The sequence below is a fragment of the Clupea harengus genome, chromosome 20 (assembly GCF_900700415.2).
Source record: "Clupea harengus chromosome 20, Ch_v2.0.2, whole genome shotgun sequence".
Lineage (NCBI taxonomy): Eukaryota > Metazoa > Chordata > Actinopteri > Clupeiformes > Clupeidae > Clupea > Clupea harengus.
In genome coordinates this window covers 21,522,207-21,540,223 of record NC_045171.1, presented here as the reverse complement: position 1 = coordinate 21,540,223, position 18,017 = coordinate 21,522,207, and positions in this window count along the sequence as shown.

Sequence of the window (18,017 nt, the reverse complement as noted above, 5' to 3'; positions counted from 1 at the left end):
GAGTTCCCCTCTCTTTGTTGCTGGTAATCCCAGATGTTGAGCTGTTTGGAATTGAGAGGATATGTCCTGCCTGATTGTATACATACATACAAACTCGTTGCCCTTATAAACAGAGATAAGTTCAGGTGCCAACGGTGAAAGGGGGTTAGTTAACTTCTCAACTGTTGCAAATATTCTTTATGTTGCTAATGTTAGAGAAGAAAGACTGTGTTGCTTTTTCTATTTCAGCATTAAAATATAACTTCTTGACTGAATAGCACATGAGTATTACTTATATTTCTACTGATGTTAGAAGAAAAAAGTGTTGCTTCACATATTTCAGAATTATATGTGGGGAGCATCTCTTTATGGATCTGAAAATGGATCTGTAGTTCGTATTTCCTGTGTTTCTTCCAGTCTTCCTACACACTCTTTTTAGAAGTTTAACTGTTTGATTCAGTTTCCATGGTGCTTTCTGATTGTCTGTGACTGTCTTAACCTTTACTGGAGCAATGTCATCTATAACATTCAGCAACTTTGAATTTAAATTATTCAGCAATTCAGCTACAGAGTCTGACAGTTTACTCAAGGTCCTTGAAAGTGCCAGTTCCAAGAGAACACTCATGTGATCCTTTATGACTCTTTCTTACAGTCATAAATCCATTCTGAATGTGTGGGGACATAAACACGTCTAAGAACATGCCGAAATGATCAGATAAGGCCAAGCCAAGAGATATTGAGACCCTTTATGATGACACGGTCCAAGGTATGACTTGCACATGCTGTTCTAGGCTAAAGGGTAACAAGTAGTGCATTTACTTCCTTAGCATAACTGTTTTCTGGATTATCTACATGCAAGTGGAAATCCCCTGATATAATAAGACAATCAAAATCAATAACAATATAAAAATCATTAAATTTAGACCCCTCTGCGAGACTTGTCACTTCTGCATGGTAACTCTCATAGTTGTCTGAGTCTCTTCTGTGAGTTTCTTAGTCTCTGTGATAGTTGGGCATGATCCTGGAGGTAGAGAGGGGGGTGGGGGTGGGGGAGGAGTGGGTGGTTTGGGTGCTGGACCCTTAGGAGAGATAGGATTGACTTGGAAGAGAGTGGGGAATGAGTACAAAGTACAAATATAACATGAGTCACATTACAGTGCAGTATGTACACTTGACCTGGTGCGAAGGGTAATGTTTTACAGGACTGTGCCTAAGGCATACAAGTGTCCTGATTGCTGCCAGGAGATCAAAGTGCAGAACTAAAGCTGTTTTCAGTTCCTTGAAAATGTGCGTATTCAGAAGCGATCAAGTAACCCATGTTGCAAAACATGAAGTCACTGGACAGTGTTTCCTCCTAGAAATGCACTTATCTTCAAGTACAGAAGTTGCATATATAAAAGAGTATGATGGGGCATTTGTTCATTCATGTAGATGGGGTCATCTAAAAGGAAAAGCTGTATGGTTTGTACAGTGTTCAGTAATTGTAAGGCTCAAAATATTCCAACCAGTCATAGAACCAATCGCAAGATATGGCAGCAAACTTTTAGGTCCTCTGATGTACAAAGGATTCGAAAATGGGGACAACAACCAGTTGAAACCTCTGTATACAGAGATTTTGTTATACTCAAGTTATAAAGGAGTACCCATAACAATGCATGCAGGGCTGATGTTGGGTTTATGTTGTTCTTTCTGCCTGTTGTTAACATTTGAAACTCTAAACATTTAGTACATCTGATCTATTCTTCACTAACAGTTCAACTTGCAGATACAAAATGCAGTTTTCTGCCAGATGATTTGGGCTGGAATCGGGCCTCCAAGTTCCCTGAGTGCTGCTCAGGAGCACAACACTTGTCTAAAATGTTCCTGCATAGTGAATTTCTTTCCCTGACCTCTGGATTTTTCTGAAACGTTAGTATTTTTTCTTTTTTGGGATTTAATGGTCAGGACCCAAGTCTGCCAAAACATGTGTATGAGCTTCAGGTTCTGTTGTAGTCCCTCTGCTAATGGGGACAGCAAAACCAAGTCGTCTGCAAAGAGAAGAAATTTAATTTAGTGAGGTGCAAGTTTACAGCCCTGTCTTCTCCACGTCTCTGAAAGGAAGCTTCTGTTTTCTTTGTTCCAGCTTTAATTGAGCACTACCCATTAGTGTACATTGAATTGATCAGATCGTATGTTTTCCCTCTGATACCACTTTCAAGTAATTTTAGGAAAAGGCCGCTGTGCCAGCCTGAATCAAAGGCTTTTTGACAATTCACAAAACAGGGCTAAATCTTTGCATTATTTGTGTGCCCTTAATTGTCAATTACTGTGTTTAATGTGAAGCTATGATGTGTAGTTCTAAATTTAGTGTTGTGTGATGTTCTGTGATGAAGTCTATGATTCGTGAATTTAGGATGCTACATAAGACTTTTCCTACACCTGAATTTATATAGACCCCCCTTTTGTGGATCTGTCTTGTCTCCACTTTTAAATATGGGTGTTATCAGTCCTTCATTCCATACTTCAGGAAAGAAGCCGGTTCTAAGCCCTAAATTGAAAAGTTTGTTTTAATTGATTTGATTTGATTTGAATTCATAGTCTGCATGTTTAAGCATCTCATTTAGAATGCCGTCCGGGGCCCAGACTTTTCTTGTCTGGAGGCCTGTGTTTTTGGGTGGATAATTGTCTTAGTTTTTCCTAATGTTTTTTACATTCTGAGTCAAACTATTTTTCTTGCATTTTCTTTTTTTTTAGGGGGTAGGTTTGGTTTTTGGAAAGGTAAGTTTGATTGTTGTGCCACAAGATGTGCTTTGTGGCTATGTTTACTCCTTCTTTACTGCTGTTCTTGAGTTTCATGGCTACTCATTGCTTCCTGATATTCAGGTATTCTGCTTTGCGCCCATCTTTATTGAGTTGTTATGTTATATAAATTACTGGAGTTAGAACATGGTTGGTTAGAGTGGAGTCTTTTTAGGTGTATTCTGAGCTGGTTATGGTCTGAAAAAGGGGGTTGTTGCCTGACTGTGACTGCTCTGAGCGAGAAAGGGTCCAAATATGTTAATGCGTAATCTGCGGTGCTACTGCCCTGAGAGGCGCTGTAGGTGTAGCGGCCAAAGGAGCCCCCTCTTAGGCAATTATTGACTATGTACAGACAGTGGGACCAACAGAGCTGTAGTAGTTCTTTCCCCTTTCTATTTGTTAATTTTATCATAGTTATTCCTTAATGGAAGAGTAAGACTGGTGTGAGTTTTGTTATTCATGTATTTGTCTCTGTTTGTGCTAGTAGTGTGTGCTTCTTCAGCTGTGTGTGCATACAGATCACCTACAATTAGGATGTTTCCCTGGGTTTGGAAGTGGGTAATTCAATTGGAGGGATGTAGATTGTCCATAGGAATATGTTTTGGGTATTGGAGCTCAGGTCTTTTTTTTTTTTAAATTTTTTTTAACTTAAGCCATATATAATTTTCACCTTCTCTAACAAGTTCAATATAATTTGTATATTTAGCTTTAAACCAGATAAGGATTCCATCCCTGAGGTCGTTCCTTGTGTCACTCCAGGGCAGCCATTTGGTGTAAGTGTCCCTCTCTCCCCCTCCCCCTCCCCTTGAACTCATTAAATAACTCGTTACTTTTTAGTCCAAAGGCTGATGATCTTAACCCTTGGACGTTCCCTTAGCTAATTACAAAGGATTCGTATTGTTTCATGCTGCAATATGAGTTATTGAATTTGTTGTTGTTTTTTATACAGAGTGGAGTGCATTTCTTTGATTCTCGCTCTTCTGTATATCTCTCTCTCTCTGCATCTCTCTCTCTCTCTCTCTCTCTCTATCTCTCTCTCTCTGCATTTCAATTAAATGTCATTGTCTTTATTGGAATGACTGTACAATACAACATTACCCAAGCACTTAAGCAGTAACAACAATAATAATAGTAATACAGGGAAAAATGTAATAATAATAATTAAGTAAATATAATCAAGTAAAGTTAAATTCCATAAGATATACATATAGCAAATACAAGTAATGGCCAGTTAGATAAAGGGAAAACCCGTAGTTAATGTAATTTTCTTTATTCCTTTCTTTTAGCTGTTTCAGTTTTGAAGCAATGGTTGAATCTTTTTATTTTTTTATTTTAGTTGAGCCCGTTTTTTAATAGATAGTTTAAAGGCTCTCTCTCGGGGTGTCCATCCCCTCTGCTCAAACTTCACTACCATAACATAGTATTGGTTTCAGTAGCAAATCAAAAAATTGTAAGCAGTGTTTTATAGGATGGTTATATTTTAGTGATGAGTTCCTTAGCATGTAGTATGTTGTTCTTGCCTTTTCAGTTAAATATCTTATTACACCATCAAAATGTCCTGTAGATGAAATCATTAATCCTAAATAACAATATATTTTTACCTGTTCAAGTTTTTGTTCGCCAGTTGTGATCCTATAAACACTATTAAGTATGGTGTGTCTTTTCTGGAATATCATGATTTTGGACTTATCCTGGTTAATTGGAAGGGGAGGCCTTGTTAGACTGTATTAGTTAAGAATATTTAGACTTTCCTGAAGCGCCTCTACACTAGGGGAGTGTAGGAGAAGATTGTCAGCAAAAAGCAGGCCTTTCATTTCTTCATTTAGAAATATAAGACCTGGGGCCGCAGATCTTTCAAGCTCTGTAGCCAAATCATTGATCTATATGTTGAATAAGGTTGGCCTTACTCAACAGCCTTGTCGAACTCCTCTTGTCTGGTCAAAATACCAGTTATTCTGTTGTTAATTTTTAGACAGCATTTATTGTTTTTTATACCTATGTTTAATGATGTCATACATTTAGTCTCCAATTCCACTATGAATTACTTTCAACATAAGTCCATCATGCCATACTGAGTGGAAAGCGTTGCTAAAGTCTATGAAACAACCAAATATTTGACCTTTTTAACATTTGTGTACATGTTCCTCTATGAGTGTATGGGTGTGTATATATGAACAGTTGGTCTGTTATTTTGCGAAAAACGTATCTGGGATGAATTTATGATATTATTATTCTGGATAAATTGTGTTATTCTGTTGTTCAGGATGGCACAAAATAAGTTCCCTAATTTGCGGCCTTGTGTGAGGCCTCTATAGTTGTCAGGTTTATGTTTGTCACCTTTTTTATTAATTGGTGTGATGTGGCTCACCTTTCCATTATTCTGGAAAAGGGGTCTGACGACAGGATTAAATTGAATAATTTCAAGATTGTCTCTCTTAATTTAGGTGTGCTGTGTTTCAGCATTTGATTGTACCCTCCATCTACACCACATCATTTTTTGTTCTTGAGGTATTTCAATTTTGTATTCAATTTGTTTTCTCAACTTCTCAAGTTGTCTTCTCAACTGAGCATTTAAGGCTTTTTGTTCAGAATTTAGATTACCTTTTTGTATAATTTTCAAATGTTCTATCCATTTTCTACCATCAACTAATGGGGTGACTTTCTTTTTTCAAAGTTATTCAAAGTTATTCCAGTGGGCCCCGAATGTGTTGTGTATACACCGTTGCTTAACAAAGTGGATTTAACACCTTTCTCATCTCTTACTGTGAGTGTGGGTGTGTGTGTGTGTGTGTGTGTGTGTGTGTGTGTGTGTGTGTGTGTGTGTGTGTGTTTGTATGTCTTCAATGTATCACACTGTTTTGGGATTAAACTAAAATATAGTCACATATTACACAATACCTCTGTTTTATTGTTTATAATATAACTATTAGTATACTGTGTATCTGTCTTTGTGTCTCTGTGTTTGTATGACAGTTGCTTAACAAAGTGGATTTAACACCTTTCTCATCTCTTACTGTGAGTGTGGGTGTGTGTGTGTGTGTGTGTGTGTGTGTGTGTGTGTGTGTGTGTTTGTATGTCTTCAATGTATCACGCTGTTTTGGGATTAAACTAAAATATAGTCACATATTACACAATACCTCTGTTTTATTGTTTATAATATAACTATTAGTATACTGTGTATCTGTCTCTATGTCTCTGTGTTTGTATGTGTGTATGTGTGTCTGTGTGTCTGTGGGTGCGTGCGTGCATGCATGTGTGTGTGTGTGCTGTTGAACTATATCTGCTTTTGTTGAGCTAGCATCTCATGAACAAATGTCTTATGGGTCAAGCCTTTTAAAACTAAGTCTTTTAGACTTGAATAAGCCGGTATCATTACCATTGGACCATAGGGATTATGTGTATATCATGTTAAAGTTTGCTATAATAGAATGAAAGAATGACATCTCACAGGCTGACAAGACTCTGGTGTGCTTGAGCGCCTGATGAGCCAAATGGCTTTCATGGGTAACACCGGTTTACGACGTCATTCACCACCAAATTTCTGTTATCAACCCCATGCTCACACCTAGACCAGCCAGCCAGCCATGCAGACCCCTGCTATGCCAACAGGATAGATCCTGGTCAGAAACACCATTGCTACGCCGGGAAATCTCACCCTCTCAGATAACACCTTACTATCAAAATGATTCACACCATTTGTGGGGGTCAACTGCCTGTGTGGAGGGGGGAGAAAGGGCAGAGGGCCTGTCTCATCCATCCAATATGACAAGCAAGCTGTCACCCAAAGCTAGATCAAAACTAACCATCCATCCAAATTGTCATATTAATAACCCTTTATGACCTTTATGACCCCTCATTACTCCAATTATGACACATACCCTCCTCTAAAGACTACTGATGTCCTTTGATAATCTGCTCAAAGAGTTCATTATGCAAGAAATTATTTTGGGGTAAATTCTCAATCTAGTATGACAGAATAGAGAGGAGGATCACGGTCATCATTTCCTGTTCGACAGAGTTGCTGCTCCCTGCCGTGCAGTATGGCCTTGGACCGCTGCTAACTGCCCCTGAATTTAAGTATCTTAGTGACTGCACTCACTACAACAGCCTTTAACATTACATAGACTTTGGGAATACTTCCCTACCTGAATTCTCTATCTATTCTCTGTCATTCCTACTGAGTAGCCGGCTAACTGCTCCTAGATGGCTTCAAGTTTGTGCCATAGCTTCTCATCTGCTACCTGGCATGTAAAATGTTTTGCGACTCCTCAACCTCCTTTAGTGGCCACAGTACTTGTAACAAATGTAGGCTATTGGCAAGTCCGGAAGCGAATATATATATAAATATATTTGAATCGCGTCCCCTCAATGTAGACCATATTAGCTTGTGAGCTCTAACTCGCGAAACCCACACAGTAGATGTGGCTGCATTAATAACCGACGAAACCCAGTAAATGTAATTATATTAGACAAATGGGTCACGGTTAAGTGAAGATGTAGTCGAAATAAATCGTTATCCTGCATACCTGGAGCTAGAGCAATCAACATCGAATCAAACCCATGAATAATAATAATAAATAATAATGTATTTTATTTGTAATGCACTCTTCATTCAAAAGAATCTCAGAGTGCCAACATATTAAAAACTAACTATAATAATACAATAAAATAAAAATGAATTAACATAAGCATAATAGAAAACTTTTTAACATTTTAACATACGATTTAACACAAGGCCAGAAATGCCTTCCTGAATAAAAATGTTTTTAGTCCAGCTTTAAAGGAGTCCAGCGTCTGCGTTGCCCTTAGGTGGTCAGGGAGGCTGTTCAATAAGCGTGCAAGCGAGCAAAAGGCCCGGTCGCCCATGGTGCAGAGCTTTGTTTTGGGGACGTGGAGGAGCGAGCTGTTTGAAGACCTGAGGGTGCACATGGAGGTTTGGGGAGTAATTCATTCGTGCAGGTAGGGAGGTGCATGCCCATTTATGCATGTATGGGTGAGTATAAGGACTTTGTAGTCAATCCGGAAAGAGACAGGGAGCCAGTATAGTGAGTGTAATATTGGTGTTATGTGCTCATATTTCCGGACCCTCATCAGGATCCTGGCAGCGCTGTTTTGGATGTATTGCAGCTTCTGGATGTTCTTGCCAGTGATCCCATAGAAAAGCGAATTACAATAGTCCAGTCTTGAGGAGATAAAGGCGTGGACAAGCTTCTCTGCATCTGATAGGGTTAAAGTGGGGCGGAGTTTGGAGATGTTTCTTAGATGATAAAAGGAGGTTTTGCACAGGTGTTTTATATGGTCATTAAAGGTCAGGTGAGGGTCAAACCTAACTCCGAGATTAGTGACTGTGGAGGAGAGGGGGATGACCTGGCTGTCGAAGGTGAGATGAGTTAAGGAGGATGACTGAACCTGGTGTGGAGTGAATGAATCACTAATTCTAAACGCAGACACTCCTAAATGATTATTCACAATGGCTCAAGCTATGTCTGCTCATGGCAATCGGAAATCACCAAGTAACATTTTGTGTCAGTGTTTACTCTTGCCAAACAAATGTCAGACTTGGTAGTGTGTTCCGGTACCAAACCCAATGTGTAGCACATTATCATCACTCAATCACTGGCTTTCAGAATGGTGCCCATGTAATGACATAGGCTTTATTGACTGGCCAACATTCTGGAGGAAGCATGGGCCGCTGCAGAGACATGGTATTCACCCCTCCCAGGAGGGTGCCAGTCTCCTCTCTAGAAATCTAACACATTACCTAGCTTAGGCTGATTGTTCAAAATGTCTTTGTTTGAATTATCAGCATGTGCTTCCCGATGGCCACGTTTCTCTCCAGGTGTGGAACAGAGGGGCCATTGGGAGCCTGCTTGAGTGAGTGGACTATGGAGCACATACACCAGGGAGAGAGAGAGAGAGGGAGGGAGGAGTGGCAGTGCAGATATGCAAGAGATGGAGAGATAGGGAGGTACAAAGGTAAGAGAGAGAGGTGTGTTTTGAATAGAGTGAGAGGAGCAAAAGAGTGAGATAAAGTGCATAAAGACTGTTAAAGGGGGGAGAGAGAGAGAGAGAGAGAGAATGAGCACTGGAGGCAGAACCATATACTAACCTCTGCTGCCCCAATATTGCCCAAATTTGATCACGTACAAACAGTATTTTTACCCAGAACATCTAAGCACACTATACACACTGATAGAGGCAATAGACAGGAATTTCTGAAAAAGATAAAAACTATATCTGTACAAAACCATAACAGTACAAACCTAAAGTTGGGTCTAATTTAACATACGCTCCTTAACATCAAAAGCTGCAATTGTAAATGAGTTGACGACAGACCACCATATTGAAATACTTTTTCTAACTAAAACCTTTTAATGAGTCTACCCCTCTGAGTCATGTTAACTGTCAATTTATGACACACCTACCAGCCACACTCACCTCAGTTCTTACTCTTGGCACTGAAGGTGGCGTAAGCCCCACCTCGTATCGACTTACTAAAAGATGATGTCACAAGTGTGCGTCGCTCAACCATTGCTGGCCATAGAGAAAGGCCCAAAAAACATTACAAAAGAAGGCCATCCTTTTTGGAGAGGACACCAGCACCTGCCGATTGGCAATGTGTTTTGTGGCCTCACTCCACAATGAGGGACAACATCCCTAATCAGTACCCTGCAATCCTCAGCCAACAACCCTATCCTCAGCCCCTCATCTGTTTGCTCACACCATGTCTTCTGTTCATTTTCTTTGCTTTGTATCTGTTTAGGTACATAAACAAATGTAAGTGTGTGTGTGTGTTTCACACACTTTAGATGAATAGTCATGCTGAAGCAAATGACACCTGGACATGAAGGTAAAAACATTTAAAAATACTCAAATTAGGCGCATAATAAGCAAATATACAGTAGCTGCTGGCTAACATTATCTAGCTTAGGTAGGGTGACCAGATGTCCTCTTTTACCCGGACATGTCCTCTTTTCCAAAATGCCTCCGGCAGGGATTCCAAAATCGTTGGATATTTGTGTTTTTCTGGCTCTTTCACAAACTAGTTATTACGCCCTTACAAGTCTCCCTTACGTCTCCCTTACGTTCCACCTGCTTGCGCGAGCATTTCGAGCCTTTGGTACGATACTTCGCCATTTCCAATCTGGCAACCCTGAGCACCTTGCCAACTCCACTAGTTGCATTGTTTGCAATAGTATATGACATCCGCATGTAAAAAAGATGTCAAGACTTTGTCGCGGGGGAGGGGGCGGTGTAGTGTATAGCGTGTCCTCTTTTTCACAAACTCAAATCTAGTCACCCTAGCTTAGGTAAGGTAACAGGACAGCCTAAAAGTCTACCAATACCTGGATCCTAAAAACAAGGAGGACAGAGGACAATTAAAGAGGAATAGACAGAAGAGAATCCACAAGGGAAAGAGCCGATCAGGTGGGAAAAGGATTTTGTTTTTCCCACTGCTACCTTCTTTCATCCTCAAACTAAGAGACAGCTGAACCTACATGAAATAGGAGAAATGGGAATAGTGAACAGCCATTTATCTTTATCTACCTCTGGAGATAAATAGATCTTCCAAGGGGACCCCAGAAACAAGGGACCCCCAGAAACAGCTAAACCTGGACAGGACTGGACTATCTAGTTAGGGGGCTAGAAACAACCCAGAGTAGGACAGTTGACAGTTGGTTGAACACTTACCAAATGTACACCTGGCCCACCACCCTGCCACCACCTCACAAGACCTATATGATCATGTGCATCTACACAAACACACAAAAGCACTGAAGGACGCAACACTATACAGAAATCCTCAGGACAAAGGTCACTACAGGGGAGAAGACACAGCAACGACTCTGCACCACACCCCCCAGGCCAGACCAGTATCAGCCACCCCCAGGCCAGACCACTATAGCCCACCCCCAGGCCAGACCAGTATCAACCACCCCCAGGCCAGATCTACACCCCCAACCAGGCCAACTAACATCCCACCACCTGTTTGAGCCCACAGCCCAGCTGACCCCTGCATCCTATCAGGGCAGTTATGCTGAGGCCCTGAAGGGGCAGCAGAGTGTTACTGACATGGGTGAGATCACACAATTACATGTAACAGGCTCATTTCAATCTGTTCATGAACGTATCTGTTGTAAAATTGAAAGCTGTAATTTTATTGTGTTCAAGTGCTCCATTTATTTACATACATTTTCCTCAGATTTTCTCAAATTAAAAAATAAATTAAATAAAAACTCAAAACAAATGGACACAAAATGTTTCCCTTCTGATTTATCTTGTGTATACAGCGTACACACACAACCCAAATGCTTTGGCAATACTGTAGAACGTTATGGTCATGCAAATAAAGAAAAAGGTCCTAAAAAGGCCCACTATATATTTCATGAAAATGTATTAAGTGTGCAGATGATTTAACATCATTTTAGACACATACACATTTTCCTACGCGCTTTTTTAATCATGTATATACGGTCTATTGTGTTAATGATCATTTTCATGATCGCCTGATACATAATGACCCCTGACATGGTGGAGAATCATCTATATATTTAGTTTTAGATTTAGATTTAGATTTAACTTCACTTTAGGCACATCACATCTTGTCAAAGTGAAATCTATGAATGTATTGCAAACCAATAGTCAATAATATTTACTTTTAAGTTCGCTATTACTAAAATGCTATCAGTCTTGGCTATAAAGTGTGAGTCAAAACACTTTATATTTCCTCATAAGTAGCCAAAATACCTAATCAGATCAATACATAGTTCCTTTAAACCTAACCCTGGGCTGTGTTACAGAAATGCCACTTAAATACTCAAATATCACATGTTTGTCTTATACTAAAGACATTTCACAAGTATTGCTATATAAACTAATACATGGTATTATGATCTAACAAAATAGTTTCATATTTTTCTCTTTAATGTGATAATAGCAAAAATACAACAACTTTAAAGAACATTACAAATATGACACAATATGGCATGACAGTACAATTTTAATATAAAAATATGCATTAAATTGACACGGGTAAACTTAAAACAAAAATGTGACTAATACATGTTATAAAGTTCACAGCATTAGTTGAATACGTTAAATTAACAAAACTAAATGTGTGTGCTATTTGGAGTGGAAAAGAGATCAATGTTAGATATTCCAAACCGTGCAGAGGGGGGGGGGGGGGGGGGGGGGGAATGGAGAACGAGTGAGGAAAGAGGAGGGGATAGAGATTCATTCTTATATCTGTTTGAAAAGAGGTTGCAAGAGGGATGTGTGTGCGAGTGAGTGAGTGAGAGTCAGTGAGTGTGTGAGTGAGTGAGTGTGTGTGTGTGTGTGTGTGTGTGTGTGTGTGTGAGTGTTTGTGTGTGTGAGAGCAAGCGAGCGAGCGAGATCAATACATTGTTCTTCTAAACCTAACCCTGGGCTGTATTACAGAAATGCCACATAAATACACAAATATCATGTGTTTGTCTTATATTTAGTACTTATTATTAAGTATTGCTATATAAACTGAAACATGGTATTATAAAAAAATTGTTTCATATGTTTCTCTTTAATGTGATAATAGCAAAAATACAACAACTTTGAGGAACGTTACAAATGCCACAATATGGCATTACAGTCAAATTTAAAATCTAAATTAAATATAAAAATAGCAATATTTTGGTTCATAAATGTGATGTTTTTGGAGGTTTAGATATTATCTTTTTAATGAAAATATTATATTTCCAAAGTGTTTTTCACAACAAAAAACAGGTTGGGATATTCTGTGGCCTTTCCGTAACATCAGTTTAAAACATAAAACTTGTTTAAATAAGAGCAATCCATTTTAATATCCAAATCCAAAGGAGATATACATGTAGCTTGTGACATATCTTCAAAATTGCAATTACATAACTACGCATGAAATTGAAATGGCTAAACGTAAAACTAAAATTTGACTAGCATATTATAAAGGAAGTTTACATCATTAGTTTAATACGTTACATTGATTAGAAAATGTTAAAGAAACCGTGCAGAGAGAGATTTATTCTTATGTCTGTTTGAATAGAGCAGCCCGTGTGAGTGTGTGTGTGAGAGTGTGAGTGTGTGTGAGAGAGTGTATGTGTGAGTGAGAGTGTGTGAGCGAGCGCACTGATCTGTGAGTGCAACTGCTTCCTGTGTCGGTGTAACAACAATAACCCAAATGAATAACCCAAAGAAAGAGTACTGGTGCATATAGATAGGCAGATAATTATACGCACATAGACATATAGATACAGATAGACAGATGTAGATAGTGTTACAACCCTGGTTCGTGGGGAAGCAACATAACGAAAGAACAAAACCTCAAAACTTAATTGAGAATTATATTTATTATTATTATTATTATTATTATACAGAGGAAAAAGGGAGTGTAAGAGTGTGTGAGTAAGAGTGTAAGCTGCATGTCCTGCCGCCAGGTAAGCAGTTGCAGAGTGTGTGAGAGAGTGTGAGAGGGGGGTGGCCAGTTCTTAAAGGCATCTGGCACAGTGCAGGTAATCACAGGTGAGACCCAAGATATCTGAAACAGAGGTAAACAATCAATAACACAAAGCAACAAATACAAGGCTCATAACACCCCCATCCTTACAAAGGTTGTCCTACGGCAACCAACCCCAAAAGAACAGAAACCATAACCCCATGTCAAAGCTCATGACGTGAAGGGGAGTCAGCCGTGGATGTGTCAAATCTTCAGGCCGTATCCCTGCAAGAATAAACGCCACTGCATGAATCACTGGTTGAAGACCTTCATAGTATTAATGGACACAAGATTTCTGCTTTTTATTGAGTACAGCACAATCAGCAACAACATGTCCTGAGTTCTTGCAGTAAAAACACAGTCTGTCTAATGAAGAGGCCACAGAGGACTTTAGAAACAGAGGCAGACACAGGAGATGATGATTTAAAAGGCAGCATATCAGAGAGCTGGCCTCTTACCCCATTATCTGGATATTGTCCCACAGTAAAGTTTGTTTTATGAGTGAGGACAAACTCCTCTGTGAGTATAGCTGCTTGATCCAACATCACCGCATTCTGCTCATTTAAATACACCTACAGCCTCTGGCAAACCAGCATAAGCTGTCAGCTTTTTGAGATAAACACCACCTGTTGAACACATTTTCCTTCCCTCTTGCAAATTCAACATATGTTTGCCCATCTTGCTTCATATAGCCTCTTTCACCAGGTCATAATCTGGTAAATACTCAAGGCAGAATATGCCCCCTGTGTCCTCCCCACAAGAACGCTCTGTCAAAGCAATGTCCAAGACAGTTTAAGTGTCAGCCACACGTTCAAAATGAGGAGAATACCTCTCAATATCCTTCTCCTGATAAGGAGGAACTAATCTAACTCAAGTCTAGCCTCATCTCCAACTCTTTCAAGAGAATTTCCTTTCCTTCAGTTTAAGTCTCCTCCAATTCTCTCTCCTTTAATGCCAACTCCCTATGCCTTAACTGAATAGCCTCTGACATCACAGGGCACACAGGCATAACACACTCAGGCACTGAAGGTGGACGTGATTTTAAAACCCCTCTGGCCACAAGCTCTTTCTTGAGGACATCTTTGATGTTTCAGCTTTTTATCATTTGATAATTAGATGCCGGCTGAAGTTGTTTTCTTTAGTGAAATTCTCAAGCAGTTCTTCACTAGGATGTTTTCAAAACCCTTCAAGAGTCACCATTATTTCACCAACTAAAGCTGCTCCAATCAGCAACAGCCACAGACACAAATGAGACTCTACACAAAATTACTGCTGCTGCTTTCCATGTGCATAAAACACAAAATGGCTGCAACCATATTCTACAGTAGGTCTAGAGCAGCACACGAAAGATGACCTGCCTCACGCATGTGCAGAAAACACAAAATGGGTCCAATAGAGCACACAGCTAACACAAAATGGCTGCAACACCATATTCTAAAGTAAGCCTGGATACTTCCCATAAAGCCACTAAAGCAGAACACTAAAGATGACCTGCCCCACACAAGCACACAATGGAACCTGCTACTAATCCTAATTAAGCGTTTCAAGCATTAAACACTCAGGGCACTCACTAGAACTTAACCAATAGCCATTAGACACACTAAAGTTAGAATCATGGACCCAACACAACAATGCCACAAGAACTCACCTAACTTCACAAACACGCCATCTTCCTCTCCCCAACCCAGAAATAAGGAGGTGAGTTTTTGCTAAGTGCCCTTGTCAAAAGACAACATTAACACATAAAGCAATCCCCAGATACCCATCAAACTTAACGTAACTCACCTAATGGTCTTCGGAGGCATACCAGGCTCGAGGCGACTATGAACGCTGAACACAGAGTTCCACAGTAAACCAAAGATGCAACCCACTGCAAGAACCTGAGGCGTGCCCCCACCCTAGGATAGACTCAAAAACAAAAAGGGAAAAATAACAAAAGAGTGAACCATTGGACGGACTAGTGTCCAGCTGGAACACTCCCCCTATCTATCCAGGGAGCTCAAGCACTGACTTTAAAGATAAAGGAACTTAAACAGCCACACTCACCAAACTGAAGTCACACCAAAGGAGGGAATCACAACACTGCAGCACTCCACAAGCTGAGAAAAAACTAGACCACAAATCTAAGGGAAGATAAATAACACAATAATTAAATTCTACAAAAAATATGGATGAGCCCCCATTATGTTACAACCCTGGCTCGTAGGGAAGCAACATAATGAGAAGAACACAACCCCAAAACTTATTTTAGAATGATATTTATTGTTATATAGGGGGAAAAGAGTAAGTGGAGTGTAAACTGCAAGTCCAAGTGTAAACTGCAAGTCCAGCCACCAGGTAAGCAGCTGCAGAGTGTGTGAGAGTGAGAGGGGTGTGGCCAGTTCTTAAAGGCATCTGGCACCTGCAGGTAATCACAGGTGAGTACAGGTGAGACCCGAGGTGTCTGAAACAGAGGTAAACAATAAATAACACAAAGCAAACAAATACCAGGCCCAGAACAATAGATAGAGACATACATACAGATACAGACATGCATATACATACATGTATACATTTTCATACAGGTATAGATATAGCCTAGGTGACTGAGAAACAGGCTGGAGCTCCCCCTGGTGGTAATTAGAGCAACACACTCCAAACATCCAGAACATTTTCTCCAGCAGCAGGAAGCACCCAAAGTTATAAAATGTGTGTGAGCTTCACCCAGTGGTGAAAAGCTGTGTGGGAGTTTCCAAGTGTTCAACAACAGGGACATGGATTATGCTCAAGTTGTTGAACTGATCAATACAAACGATCAGATGGTTCAGTTAATGGAGGCAGTCACTTTTCTGACCAGATGTGCTGAGAGATGAGGGAAGAATCTGAATACAAATTAAGTTGAAGATGATACCAAATGTAGTTGCTCATAACAATGTACCTCAAACAGTGGCAAATATGTGGCATAATGTTGCTTACATACATACAACTATTTCATAAACCGGCCTGCTGCCCCCACAGGTAATATAATGCACCGCTCTCTCAGCTCCACCTAGTGGCCATCAGATTGCTAGCACACAGCCGAAAGTACAGGGGCCTCTCTTCACATACCACATGAACCCATTTAGAGAGAGAGAGAGAGAGAGAACCATCATGTCTACCCTTTATCTTTATGTTCTTATCACCTTCCTTTATGTCTCTCCTTCAGTTTATCAGTCTTCACACACCTCTCCTTTTCCCTTTTGTCCTCCTTCTCCTTAGTCTATCTCTCTATGCATGCCTTGAATTGTGCTAAATGTCCTCTTACTTAATATTTGTTTTGAATTTTGAATTATTGCTTTGCAGTGGTATTTACTTATCAAAGTTGTTAGTGTGCTCTGCACATTTCACTCAGTTATAACAATCACAACACAACAGTTATAACAAATTGGCTCCTTTATAGAAACTCAAACTGTTCATATTTTTCCAGAGACACTGTAGGGGTGCAAATTTCAACAATTGACTACTGTCTTGATCTTTTACTTAATATTTATTTAGAATTGTATAGGATTTGAAATGAATAGGATTAAGGATGAATTATTACAGGATTTAAGGCAGACCAGAAAAGTGTGTCCTTAGAGATCTGAGTACATGGAGATGATGTGCCTCTCTGTGCGTCTCCCAGCTCCAGCTCAGTGGGTTCAAGTGTGTTCTCTTGAGATTCCAACCCAGTCTCCTGTGTTCCAGTGGACTGCAGAGGCCTTCCCATGGTGAGTAACTGACACGTCACACACTTACACACACACTCACACAGAGATGGGCAGTATTTCAATTACTTGTATTTGAAATACATATTTCAACTGCTTTGAGTATTTTGTAATTTGTATTTGATAGGGCTGATACAAAATCTAATGTAATTTGTATCAAAATACTTTAGAGTAGAGTAATTTTGTATTTAAAATACTCAAAATACTTTCTCCATTGTTAAGGCAGAAGGAGATTTTTTTTCTGTCAGATTCTACCACTAGACCCAGTGGCGTAACGTAGTAACGACGGGCCCAGGTGCATGATATTTTGACGGGCCCCCCTAGTGAACGCGTTCCCTACTTCCACAACCGCGTCTTAAAAAAACGCTAATCAAAGGTGTTTGTTATCGATATAAATAGTGTTTAATTAATCAACCTTACATATTTCAGAAGCGATGGGTGTGTACACAATGAACTAAGTATGGTTTGACTCTCAGCACGAACATTTCTTACCGTAAAAATTGTTAACTGTTGCATGGTTGCTGACACACCACTGAGGGCAGAAGCAGCGATTCTGATCCCAGCTGAACTGCTGCACTGCTGACTCCGTGGGCTAGCGACTAGTTGACGGCTAGTTAAAAAGCCAAAATAATCTAATTTAGGCAGCTTTGCCGCCTTCTCCTCCTGTTATTTTTATGATTTTGTTATAAATTGCTACTTTTCCCCCAAAAATAATAACAACCATGACTGAGATAAGTTTGCCCTTTCAAGTGTATAGCATTTGACACTACCGTCAACTTGAAAATAGCGCGTATTTGAACATAAGCATATCCGAGAATATTTGACGCTGTACTGATACTGAGGGTGGGCCCGCTGAGCGACGCCTGGCGCGGTACTTGGAGAAAGGGGGCCCGGTGAGTGAAGCGTGTATATCTTTGGGCCCGGCTACGGGCCCCGACATCCCACGGGCCCAGGTGCAGCCGCACCTCCTGCACCCCCTATAGTTACGCCCCTGACTAGACCATCTGATCTGCCTCTGAATGTCATTGTCGAAT